Source organism: Ailuropoda melanoleuca, chromosome 17 (assembly GCF_002007445.2).
Source record: "Ailuropoda melanoleuca isolate Jingjing chromosome 17, ASM200744v2, whole genome shotgun sequence".
In the NCBI taxonomy this organism is placed as follows: Eukaryota; Metazoa; Chordata; class Mammalia; order Carnivora; family Ursidae; genus Ailuropoda; species Ailuropoda melanoleuca.
In genome coordinates, this window is record NC_048234.1 from 19,575,737 (window position 1) to 19,589,596 (window position 13,860).

Here is a 13,860-nt window from a genome sequence, read left to right on the forward strand (position 1 = left end):
TTTTTAAAAGAAAGACTCAGAAGTAACTAGCAACTTTCTAAAATCAAATATGTAGAGTCATTTACTTTAAGGAATATTTTACTTTCCTTCTTATCACTTCTCATTCTCAGGAAAAGGCTTACTTAGCTCATGTAATAAAGTTACGTGTGGGGGAAGCTATAAAGGTTTGGACAATTCTAGAACAAGTTAGTATTTTGCAACAGTTTTTCTGGAATTTGGGGCTAGGCTTCATCCTATCTTGGGTATATATTAGAAAGGGATGCAGAGTTTGCCTTTTAACCATACCGTGGTCACATACAACATTTTACTAACATGGCGATTAATTTCTAGGTTCTCCTTTTGGTAAAAGGGATCACCTGGGATTGAGTGTGAATCCAAGGTATTAAAAGGACTTCTCTGTCTTTGCTCAAGCTCCTGCCTCTAACTCAAGAGATCGCCATCATCACCAACATCATTACCACCACAATAACTCCGTGTTCAGTATGGAAGAGAGCCCTGCTAAGTGCTTTACATACATATCTTCGTTAGTCCTTGCAAAAGTCCTAGCAGGCAGGCGTTCTTAATCATTTTATGAATAAGAAAACTGAGGCTCCATTCCCATCCTCCCACACACCAACGTCACCAATTCAAATTCTTCCTTAAAGCTTCACTTCAGGCATCACTTCTGCTAGGAAGTCACCCTTGATCTCCAATTCAGGTTTCTCGAAATTCCTACAGTAGCTCTTACATCTGATTACCACACGCACCGCACTGTAAAATCTGGGTGATGTCTCTTTCTATGTCTGATGGCTGTTCCCAGACAACAGTCCGCTAGGGGATGGAGCTCGTCTGAATTCATCTTCTTAGCCCCACTGTGGCACGCAGATCCTGGTATAAAGTAGGTCTCCTACAGATGTAGAACTTGGCTGAAAAGGAAAGAAATGACACGGAGAACCAGGAGGCACAGAGCAGGTACACAGACACACGCACGAAACCAGAAAACCCATGAAGGACCAACGAAAAACTGCAGTCTAATGCCGTTTGGGTCCAGCAGCACAGCACGGGTCTCCACAGGCTGAGCACCTCAGATGCAAGGCCGTGGTCCCCATGGTGGGCCTGGCTGGAGAATACTGACTTTATCAAAGAGAGTCAGCCTCTCTTGGTACCCTGGCCACCACCTGAATCCCCAGAAAACTGAAGGACACTATGCTCATCTAAAGATGAGCCTCACTGCATTTTTTAAGTTCAAGAGCTTTTGATAAGATGACAAATGGCCAGACTGTCCACTGTCCACTGGAAAGGGGAAGGAATTGGAATGCTGATTCTGTGCCAGGCACGGTTCCACATATTTTCATTTCACTTAAAGACAAGTATTGCTACACTTCCTTGGAGGAACAGCTAACTGCATTCTACAGAATAAGAGTGTGTTCAAATATCTTCTTAAGAAAAGCCTTCCTCGGGTCCGGAATTTTGTGCAAACAGCTTGTTGAGAACAACTTATAACAATGATAGTTCACTGGACAATAATTCTTTCTCTGACTTCACCCTCATACTCAGTTCGGTTTTATTACTATTTTATTTTTTTTTAAAGATTTTATTTATTTATTTGAGAGAGAGAGAAGGCATAAGCAGGGGGAGGAGGGGCAGCAGGGGAAGAAGAAGCAGATTCCCCACTAAGCAGGGAGCCCCACGTAGGACTCAATCCCAGGACTCCAGGATCATGACCTGAGGCTAAGACTTAACCAACTGAGCCACCCAGGCACTCTTACATATTTTTTAAATTGGTATCTCCTGTGCCAATTTTCTCTGAATCTAAGTCAGAGACAACTTTCCTTTGTATTTTAATTTGATAAAAGAGTTTAAGGTATATAAAAAATCCTAAATGACTTAGCTATCTGCAGATCATCTTATTTCTCCTGGTTTAATTTCTCAAGTCCAAATTCATTTGGAACTAATTGCACTTCCCAGATTGAAGTATTTCCCACTGTCTCACTGGTCCCTCAAAGTTTATTTTTTTCCTACAATCTTAGATCCTAGGTAACTTTCTCTTTGAGTTACCAAATCGGTGCAAGAAAATTCAGAAGTTGGGGTCACAAGTATATTAGGATCTAGTTAATTCCTTTGGCTAACTGGATCCAAAGTTACCTTGTCTCTTCCCTTTGCAACAGGAAACCACATGGGGTTAGACAATGCCAATGATCATTCAATGGGAAATTAACCAAGAGTATCTTTTGTTCTTTTCCCTCAGTATTTTTTCCCTTGGATTTCTACCTTTTCACTATTTAATAGATATGTAAAGGATTGTGTGTCGTGTTGGAGGAAGGGTGGTAATATCCAAAGAAATATGCCAAATTCATTATCCCTTCCCTCAGATGAAAGAACTTTATCTTTTTTTTTCTTTTTTTTTTAAGATTTTACTTATTTGAGAGAGAGACAGAGAGTGAGAGAGCATGAGCGGGGTAAGGGGCAAAGGGAGAAGTAGACCCCCTCCTGAGCAGGGAGCCCCATGAGATGCTCCATCCTGGGACTCCAAGATCATGATCTGAGCTGAAAGCAGACACTTAACCGAATGAACCACCTAGGCGCCCCAGATGAAAGAACTTTAAAAATTTTAAATATCTGGCAATTCACAGGAACAAAGGTTAAACAGGGACAGATATCTAACATCATCAATTTTCTTCCAAAGCAAAAAAGTCATTTTGTCAAAAAATATAGAAAGAGAACAAACGAACATTTATTTTTTGTTTTCAGAAACTTTTAGTAAGGTTCTCTATCACAAGCTATTTTTTTTAACACAACACTTAAAATTCTCAAGCAAGTTACATTGGGGATAAAGAACCAATATTAACCATGAAAGGAGTATGTGAACTCATTCTTTTATTGTAGAAATTGGGGAAGTTTCAATGCTGACTATATCCTACGGATCAATACCAAGATTGATTACTTAACATTTTATATATTAAATTATGCATAACTCTTCCAAGTGATGAGTGCTAACTGGATGCAGATATACTACAGAAAATGCTCTCAAAGCTATGAATCAAGTATGTTTATAAGGTGGTGACCTCAAAGGTATCAATTATAACCTCATAAAGAATCTGCCTCTTTGATTCTTTTCTTAAAAGATCTATTTATTTATTTGAGAGAGAGCGTGTGCATGCAAATGACAGGAAGGACAGAGGAAGAGAGGGAATCTCAAGCAGATTCCCTGCTGAGTGCAGAGCCCATCTCAGGGCCTGATCCCATGACCCAGAAATCATGACCTGAGCCGAAATCAGGAGTCTCATGCTTAACCGACTAAGTCACACAGGCTCCCCTCCCTCTTTGATTCTTAGAAAATTCAGCTGTAATTTTTGCTTCTTGGGACAAAGAGACCAATACAAACAAACAAACAAAAAAGACTATTATTAGATATTTTCATATAGGTACTGAAAATAAAGCAGAGAGTATAATCTTATCTTTTACAAAAACATGGTGCATTCGCCAAACCTGAACGGAAGGCTCTCTACAGATGGATTCTAAAACTATCTGGGTTCAAAGCTGTCTGACCCAGCGTGGCCCTGCGAAGAAAATAAGAAATCTATCTCTGAGGGAGGTAATATGTGTGAAGCAGCTAGCAGAAGCTTTGTACATAGAAGGTTTGCAATAAATATTAATAAATTAATATTTATTTATATTAATATTTAATTGATATTATAATTATATATAATATATTACATGTATTATATAATAATTATAAATAAATAATATTTATTTATATTAATATATAAATATATTAATATTTATTTATAGCTGCCTGGTTCCAGGTGGGAGAACGAGGAGCCATACCTGTGGTTCAGAAAAAGACAGGAGGCAGTGTGCCGAGAGAGAAAACGGAAGTAGTTGAAGATTCCAAGGGAAGGCGCTGCAACAAGCTGAGAAATCGGGGTCAGTTCCGGGTAACCTCGAAGGAGAGGCAGGAAAGCAGAATGGGAAAGGTGACTGCAGGACTGACGGGCTGGGAAGCGGAGCCTCTACTTGGAGGCTGAAGGCAGAGATAAGGGGGATGGTAAGATAACGGCAAGCCAGGGCTCAGGAGCCTGTGTTCCTAGTCAGGGGTTAACTGTAGGAGAAAGTGCCTGGACAGCTTCCCCTCTGAGGCACCTGTGTGGTGCAGCCACTTGAGCAACTCACTCTTGGTTTCGGCTCAGGTCATGATCTCAGGGTCGCGAGATCGAGCCCCCTGTCAGGTTCCATGCTCAGTGCAGAGTCTGCTTGGGATTCTCTCTCTCCCTCTCCCTCTGCCCCCGCCTCCTCTCTCTCAAATAAATAAATAAATCGTAAAAAAAAAAAAATTTTAAAAACAAACAAAAAAACGCCAAACTCCACTAGCTCTGAGGTCCTAATGATTTTTTACACTGAGGCATTTCTCTCGTTGAGGTGGCATAATTGGCCCAGAAAACATTTAGGGAAAAAACAACCAAAATGAATCATGGCAAAATGATTAAACATCTTCAGTCTGCATAATAGATGAGAAAAATATGGCCATGTGGGTACCTACAAATAGGGTAAGTAAACTTATCTACCAAACTGAGGATGTTCATACTGTGTCGATCAGACTTCTCAAACTTTCTGTGATGAAGAGCAAGATTTTGTTTATCTGTGTGATGCTTTGTCTTCCCAGTCAATTCTGGACTATGAAGTAGATCCCGACCACACGTGACCAGGAGGCAGCTCATGCTACATGCAAGTCACCAAGGTCACCAAGTGAATTTAGTAACTCCTAAGGTTGTCTCTACTCTGTTCAAAACGAAGAGTCCAGGGGGGCCTGGGTGGCTCAGTCAGTTAAGTGTCTGCCTTTGGCTCAGGTCATGATCCCAGGGTCCTGGGATCGAGTCCCGCATCGGGCTCCTTGCTCAGCAGGGAGTCTGCTTCTCCCTCTTCCTGCCACTCTCCCTGCTTGTGCTCTATCTCTTTCTCTCTCTCTTTTACAAATAAATAAATAAATAACATCTTTAAAAATTAAAAAAAAAAAGAGGCATCCACTGATCATGTGCTTGATGTCTCAGAAATGTCACATTCTGAATAAAATTTTCTAAATGCTCATTCCAATTTTCTGTATTTGTCTTGTTGTGGACTAGCAACAAGTAGTTAACAGGCCAGCAACAGTCTGTAGACAACATGTGAATAAGCCCTACTATGGAGAGTTTGATGTCAAATAATTGGGTCAGGTAAGGGATAGGAAAATCTCAATAATTTAGAGGCATTTTGACCTCCAGTTCAATATGGCCTATGCTTCTTCTCACTCTCAATATCCCACTTTAATGACAAAAGGACTCTAAACAGAAAAATAACTTGAAGCAAACATGGAATGGAAAGGCGGGTGCCGTAGACCCTCTGTAAGAGTGAAAATTATGGAAGATAAAAAGCAAATTGACAGTATAAACTACTAAGCCTAAAAAAAAAAAGAGAAAAGACACTCCCTTCTCCCAAATGGGTTTCCCAAAAGAACCCTGGAATGACTCGAGATCAGAGATAACAGGATGGGGAGAAAGAGTGGACTCAGAGCCACCAGTTTGGAGATGTATTAACAGTGGTGTAGTGAACTGTACTGATCACCTACCAGCACTCACACGCTCCTCTTTCCTGATGGAATCGCAGTCCTGTCTCACTTCTCCCCTAAGTAGAGCACAAGCCTCTGGGAAGACCAATCTTCTCAGCTTCAAGGGTGGGAGACATTGGCCCAAGTGCAACCTCATGTCCCTTGTTGGTTATTTGTTCAGGAAGGGGCATGTGACTCAGGACTTGCCAATGGGATAGGTGAATATTTGCTGGGTAGAAACAAGAAAGTACGCAGCCCTGGTGTCAAAACAGCCAACCTACAATAGAGGGGAGCCAGCCGTAGGATGAAACCAACACCATATACAGAAAAACCAGGAAACCAGCAGCATCTGGGCCTTTGATGACACGGTTGAACCTCTCAACCAGCCAGTTCTGGTTGGGTTCTCAACCCATCTTCTGGTTGGGTTCACTCTTAGTGAGACAAGATACTTCCTTATTCTTTAAGCCAGTTTTATTTGAACGTTATATCCTTGCGCTAACAGCATCTTAACAGATGTAAGTAGAAATAGCTAATTCTTTTCTCTCACACTGATTATGGCCTTTGCTCCAGAGTTAAAGACTCAGGGTAGAGTGTCCGAAGATAGAAACTCCCAGAGAAGATGCTGATTCCTGAGAGGTGAAACATTGCCCCAGTCAACCACTGGCATCCAGCTTTGCACCCAGAAGGGAAGGTATTGCAAACTCTAAAGGAAGTCGTACCCTCATCAGATGTTTCTACCTCCATGCCCGCAAAGCCAGTGGAGCTGGAAAAAGTACCTGCAAATCAGAGATCTGATAAGGGATTCATATCCAGAGTATATAAAAAAACTTCTACAACTCAACCACCACAACAAAAACCCCAAAACAACACAATTCAAAATGGGCAAAGGACTTGAATAGACATTTCTCCAAAGATACACAAGTGGCCAATAAGTAAATGAAAAGATGCTCAACATTACTAGTCACTGGGGAAACGCAAATCAAAAACACAATGAAATACCACTTCACACTCATGAGGACGGCTATAATAAAGACAATAAATTTAATGGAAAAGAACAAGTGTTGGGAAGGATGTAGAGAAATTGAAACTCTAGTGCATTGTAAATGGGAATGGGAATGGCCCAGTCACTGTAGAAAACAGTATAGCTGTTCTTCGAAAATTCAACACAGAACTATATGATCCCGCAATTCCACTTCTGTGTATATAACCACAGGAAGTAAAAGCAGGAACTTGAACAGATACACACCAATACTCACAGCAGCATTACTCACAACAGCCAGAAGACTGAAACAACCTAGTGTCCATCAACAGATGAATGAATAAACAAAATGTGATCTATACATACGACATGATATTATTCAGCCTTAAAAAGGAACGAAATTCTGATACATGCTATAACATGAATGAATACTGAAAATATTACATTAAGTGAAATGATCCAGACACAAAAGAACAAATATTGTATGATTCAGCTTATAAGACATAGAATAAGCAAATTCACAGAGACAAAAAGTTTAACAGAGGTTAGCAAGGGCTGTGGGAAGCGGAGAATGGGAAGTTATTGTTTAATGGGTATAGTGTCGTTTGGGGTATTAAGAAAGTTCTGGAAATGAGTCGTGATGATGGATGCACAACATAGCACATCCCCCAAACCTGCCTCTCACCTCAGCTGGAGGCACCCTCTAATTATTTTCTGTCTTTACAGATTTCCCTATTTTGGACATTTCATATAAATGGGATCATACAATATTCAGTCCTTTGTGACTTGCTTCCTTCACTTAGCATGTTTTCAAGGCTCATCCCTGTTGTAGCATTACTTTCTATTTATTGAATCCTGGTTCTAACATTAACATAATTACTTATTTCCTTTATCCTGGAATAGACCCATAATAGTTTAAAATCAGCAATATCAGTATTATTTAAAACAGCAAAAGGGCGCCTGGGTGGCTCAGTTGGTTAAGTGACCGACTCTTCATCCTGATTTCAAGGTGGTGAGATCAAGCCCCTTGGCGGGCTTGCACTCAGTGAGGAGTCGGCTTGAGATTCTTTCCCCCTCCTTCTCCCTCCCTCTCTACTCCTCCTCCGCTCCCACTTTCTCTCTCTAAAACAAATAAATAAAATCTTTTAGAATAGATAGGATGGAGAGAGAGATAGACGGAAAAAACAGCAAGAGGGCTCCTGGGTGGCACAGTCAGTTAAGCATCTGACTCTTGGTTTCAGCTCAGGTCATGATCTCAGGGTCGTGAGATCGAGCCCCATGTCAGACACCACACTCCATGGGGAGTCTGTTTGGGTTTCTCTCTCCCTCTCCCTCTCCCTCTGTCCCTCCCTGCCACCCCCATGCATGTGCTCACTCTCTCTCTCTGTCTCTCCCTAAAATAAATAAATTAATCTTGTCCCTTCTAGGGGTGCCTGAGTGGCTCAGTTGGTTAAGCGTCTGCCTTTGGCTCAGGTCCTGATCTTAGGGTCCTGGGATTGAGTCCACATTGGGCTCCCTGCTCAGAGGGGAGCCTGTTTCTCCCTCTCCCTTTTCCCCTGCTTGTGCGCATGCTCACTCTCTTTCTCTCTCTGTCAAATACATAAATAAAATGTTTTCAAAAAAATTTTTAAAAAGTCATTTCTAGTCATGATTTTGTGTGATTTTAGCGTCTTGATACAGTTGATGCACAAGCCCATTTGTTTTCAGTTCTGAGGATTTCTTTGTATTCCTTTTTAATTTATTTTTATAAGATTTTATTGATTTTAGTTATTTATTTGAGAGAGAGTGAGTGAGAGCATGAGCAGGGGGGGAGGGGCATAGGGAGGGGGACAAGCAGACTCCCCACTGAGCAGGGAGTCGGACATGGGGCTCCATCCCAGGACCCTGGGATCATGACCTGAGCCGCAGGCAGATGCTTAACCAACTGAGCCACCCAGGCGCCCCTCCTGTTTTAATGTAAAAACATTTACATGGTTCCAAAATCAAAACTGTAACAAACTCACTTCACAAAAGTTGTGCTTATCCCTGCCCAACGCCCTGAATCTTGTTCTCCCACAGAGCATTTTATTAGGTTTTGATTTGTATTTTGATTTATTCTTTGAAAATATAAGGTATACACAGGTATGTATATGTATGCCTCCCCTACACAAAGAGAGGCTGCTATAAACAGTACTTGCGTCTTACTTATTTCATTTAAATTATATCCTAGAGATATCTCCATATAATGTACTGAAATTTTCCTCTCATTGGTATAATTGCGTGGTTAAGAAACATCTTTTATTTATTTGAGAGAGCGAGCACGCACACAAGTTGGAGGAGGGCAAAGGGAGAGGGAGAGAATCTCAAGCAGACTGAGTGTGGAGCCCAGCTCAAGGCTCGATCTCAAAACCGGTGAGATCAAGAGTCGGACGCTTAACTCACTGAACCACCCAGGTGCCCCCTGTAGACTTGATTCTTATTTCTTCCTTTCCCATTCTTCACAAATTCTCCCGCTATCCCTCGCTCTTTCTTTGGCCTCATAGTCTGCTTTTCTTCTCTTCTGTTTCCCTCCCCTCCTTCCTTTCCTCTTTCCTAAGACCAGAAGATCCTCTTTTCTCTTCCATGAAGCCTGGGGTAGGAGGAGGATGAGGAGGCCCTGGGCGTCATGTCTAACTCGGCAGTGTCCTCTGTGATGCAGGAATGAAGGAGTCACAAGTGGTCAAATAGTGAACATGCAGGAACTAAATGGAACTAGGTTAAAATTGGGCTCCACACTTAATAATCTCTGTGCCTCAGTGTTCTCATCAGGAAAATGAGGACAATAATAGCAGCTCCCGTAGAGAGTTCTTGAATGGATTAAATATTGTTTGTACAACGCCTCCTTCAAACTAGATACTCAGCAAAGAACGACTATTAGGGAACTATGGTTGAGACACAAGGGAGGGAGTAGAAAGGCCACAGTCCAGTGTTTTCTCCCACTTTCCTCCCCTCTGGCCTAAAATCATAGGAATGGGGTGATGGGAAAAGGTGGGGACAAAGCAACATACTAAATCTTCAATCTTAATCCCTAATTTAGGTGCTGGACCTAAATCAAACACTTTGACATGACAGTTTTTATTTCATATATCTGATTTTATGGTTTATTCCAAGCAATAACTTGGCATATTTGAAACAAAAACCTAAGAGAAAAATGCTCTTAGACAGAACCTCCGTGAAAGGGACACAACCAGATTACGCACTGGCTTCTCAAGAGAAAGGAAAAACTGGTGGTATCATTCCTCCCCTGGCCCACTCCAATAATAATACAGTTTCAAATTCTCAGAAGGTAATGAAAGTTCTGGTAAATAAAGCAAACTCCCAAAAGCTCATAGGGGTAGTGTGGTGAAGAGGGCAGTGACAGCTTAATCTAATTAGTGACTTTTCCAAATATTATATATTTTTCTGCATAAAAAATATAGAGATCATTTATTCCTAATGGTAAGTAATTGCAACTCACTTGGAGAGTGTCTTCAGGGCAGGTAGACACATTTTTCATAACTGGTGTTCATTGTATCACTATTGCTATACTTATCATCATTCCTCTGGTTTCAAAAGGGGGGTGGGGAGAAAATGCTTCACATCTCTCTGTCATCGTTCAGCCTTGATCATATCCAATTTCAGTGTTGGTGAATCTATTGCATTTTTAAGTAATAAAGAACACATACTGGTCACTAATAAGAAGATACGTCATCAGTCTTCCTATTAGTATGAGTCATAACACAGAAAAATTTGATGATTTGCAAGAAGAAACCACAGTTCACTTACAAGCACTCCAAGTCTTTAGGCCACAAAAGAATGGAATTAGCAACAAATTTTACTCTAATTTTTTTTTGAGCACCTACTGTGTACTAGCACTGTTATAGGATTTGTGAGTATGCTTTTAAAAAATAAAATACAGGGGCACCTGGGTGGCTCAGTAGGTTAAGTGTCCAACTCTTGATCTCAGCTCAGGTCTTGATCCCAGGGTCAGGAGTTCAAGCCCCTTGTTGGGCTCCATTTTGGGCTTGGAACCGACTTAAAATCAAACAAACAAACAAACAAAGTCAGTACCTGGCTCTCTCATAGGAATCACCTGGGCCCCAGCTCTAGCCTAACCCAGAAGCACCAACACTGGGAACGTCACCATCACATGAGAGATCATACCTGATGAACCGATGTCATGGTAAGCACGATGAAAATGTAAAAATCTTTCTTGGTGCAAACTGATATTTTTACCTAGCAGTTCCCCAGTTCAAGGAGACAATGGTGGTTGTATGTGATTAGAAGGCTATTTAAGGTGACCAGCACAAGAGAAATTCATATTAAGTCTACAGAAAAATGTTTCAGATGCAGCTTTTCTTTTCTCAAAAAGATTAAAACATTTTATTTCAGAATATTATGTGCCCAGAGGCACCTGGGTGGCTCCATCGGTTAAGTGTCAGCCTCTTGATTTTGGCTCAGGTCATGATCTCAGGGTCATGAGATGGAGCCCCACATCGGGCTCCATGCTGAGTGTGGAACCTGCTTATTCTCTCTCTCCCTTTCCCTCCTACCCCACCCCCTCAACCCTGCTCACGCACATACATGCTTGCTCTCTCCCCCTAAAAAAAAGAAAAGAAAAAAGAAAAAAAAAAGAATATTATGTGCCCAGAACCAGAAAGCAAGCAGCAATACACCTGAGATGATCTGCGTAAGGGATCTTAGAGATTGAGCACAGCAATTTGGACATAGTTCAGTTACCAAAGCCCCGGAAAGATGAAGAGCATGAAAGGGAATGTTAGCTGGGCAGTTTCTATGTGGCAAACATTGTGCTGAGTTATTTCCATGCACTGTCTCACATGTTCAAACAATGCTTTGAGGTAGCTGCTAGTAGGATTCCTACCCTACGGAGAGGAAAACCAAGATCGAGAAAATGTTCCAAGATCCTGAGCTAGTAAGAGATGTAGCTGGCCTATGAACACCTAGACATCTTGTCTGACACTCTGCTCACGGCCTCCTGCTGGGCTTCATCAGGGGGTTTGGATTCTGCCAAGTTTGGCTTCTAACCCCATTTCTCCTTCTAAGCGGTTATTTACCCTCACTACCTTGACTTAAAATGGGGGAATAAAGTCTAGTTCCCAGGATGTGGTGAAGATTCTCTGAGCTAACGTTTTCAAAGATGCAATGCAGGGAGGGCAGAGTTCAGCCCTCATGATAAGGATGGGGGTGCAGAGGACCCCAGAATCCAGCTCTGGGCACCATCAGCTGTGCCCAGGTGCATCTGAAGAGGGGCACATTGTTACCAGGGGTGGTGATAATGCGATCTGAGGCATGAAGAGAATTGGGGCACTCTAGTCACACTGCTGACTTCGCCATCACTGACTTCTGAAAAGAAGGTTCACACACCCTGGAGTCACTTTAATTCCTAGTCAGACTATCTCTGCCTTTGTCCAAAAGTGCTCATACTGGGGACACTGCAATTATCTGTTTCTGTCATTGTCATGAAATTTGTCTCAATGACCAAGGCTGAGTATTTTCTATAGATGCAGTCAGGCCTCCTATCACAGTGTGTCAGAGCACAAAGAGTGCTGTACGGGAACTCTCTTTTCTAAGGCTTGCGTTCTCCTTCCAATGATAAATACACAGCGAGTCTATGAAATACCTATTCTGCTCTTGGTCTAAAATTCTTATAGAAGGTTTGTGATTAGGTTGTCCATCTCTACAGGAAGCCGGACACGGAGCAACTGCAGGCAGCCACTTCTGCAGTTTTGTGCTTATAATGAAGTGTCACAAGGTGAGAGGAAGAGAGGAAGGGGTTGAGCCCTTAGCAAGAGGACTGAGCTTTCCAGCCAACTGATGTCCTGCTATCATCTGCCCTGAGAGGTGACGGCAACAGGAGAGCCATCTGCTACAATCTGCCTGTTTAAGAAAGCCAAATCTCTCTCCATATCCAGTCCATTCTGGGTGGAGCGCTGATACTGAATTTTTATCTCTGAGACCTTAAATGCCAGCTCCTCATTAAATCATTTGTTAATTGAATGCAATTCTCATTTCTATTGTCAATCAGCATTAAGTAAACTTTCAGGTAAGGGTTTGTTAGTATCTTACACTTGCCGCAGAGACCTGGAAATTGGTGGAAACCAAGTAGAGTCCCCTCTTTTCATATTTAATTGTAGGTAGTTTCCATTAGTCTCTCCTGGGTCTTCAGGGTTGTGTCCATAGGACTGCCTCATGTTCCCTTGGACCAGACTTCCCTAATGGCCACCATCATCATAATGTCAACATGTATCGCATCCTTACCATGCTTGAGACGTTGTGTAACTAACACATACATACTTCACGATTGACCTCACCCAATCCATACAACTCTGTAAGGTTGTTCTTGTTACCCCATTTTACAGTTGAGGAAGTTGAGTCATAGAAAGGCTTCTTGCCCACAAACCACAAAACTAGAGACGGTTGGAGCTGGGATTTATTACCATGTGTGTGGGACTCCAAATCTTTAGCCCTCAACCACTCTGACATATACGCTCCCCCCTGACTAGGACCTGAAAAAAACTTCATTTCCATTGGTTTCACTAAAACTGTGGCCCAATACAGACTATTTACCAAATTATAAGAACATGAATTCAGTCTAAAATGAATGACAACTGTCTGAATGTGGTGAGTGCAAACTGTCTAAATTAATCAGGTTCAGAAATAACTGAGCTGCATTTTGACCAAAAGCAGATGTGAGGAAATACGGGTCTCCCTTTTTTTATTCTTTNATGTGAGGAAATATGGGTCTCTCTTTTTTTATTCTTTTCTGTGTGCCTTTGGGTAAGTGTCTGAGCCTCTGTACTTCTGGAGTTGTAACAGGTACAGTTTAAGGCAGCATTTTTCAAAGTGCATCTCACAAGCCATTAGTGAGTAATAAAATCAATTTAACGAACCATAATCATCAAACTTTAAGAAATTAAATAGGATATGGGGTGCCTGGGTAGCTCAGTCGGTTAAGCGTCTGCCTTCAACTCAAGTCATGATTCCAGGGTCCTGGGATCGAGTCCCACCTCAGGCTCCTTGCTCAGTGGGGAGCCTGCTTCTCCCTTTGCCTCTGCTCCTCCTGCTTGTGCTCTCTCTTTTCCTCTCTCTCACAAATAAATAAATAAAATCTTTTTTTAAAGGAAATTAAATAGGATAGTAGAACCTAAAGAATAAAAAGTTACTCACATATAGTAGGAAGTACCTTTGATCAATCTTTTGTTTCAAGTGTGGGGGNTCTCACAAATAAATAAATAAAATCTTTTTTTAAAGGAAATTAAATAGGATAGTAGAACCTAAAGAATAAAAAATTACTCACATATAG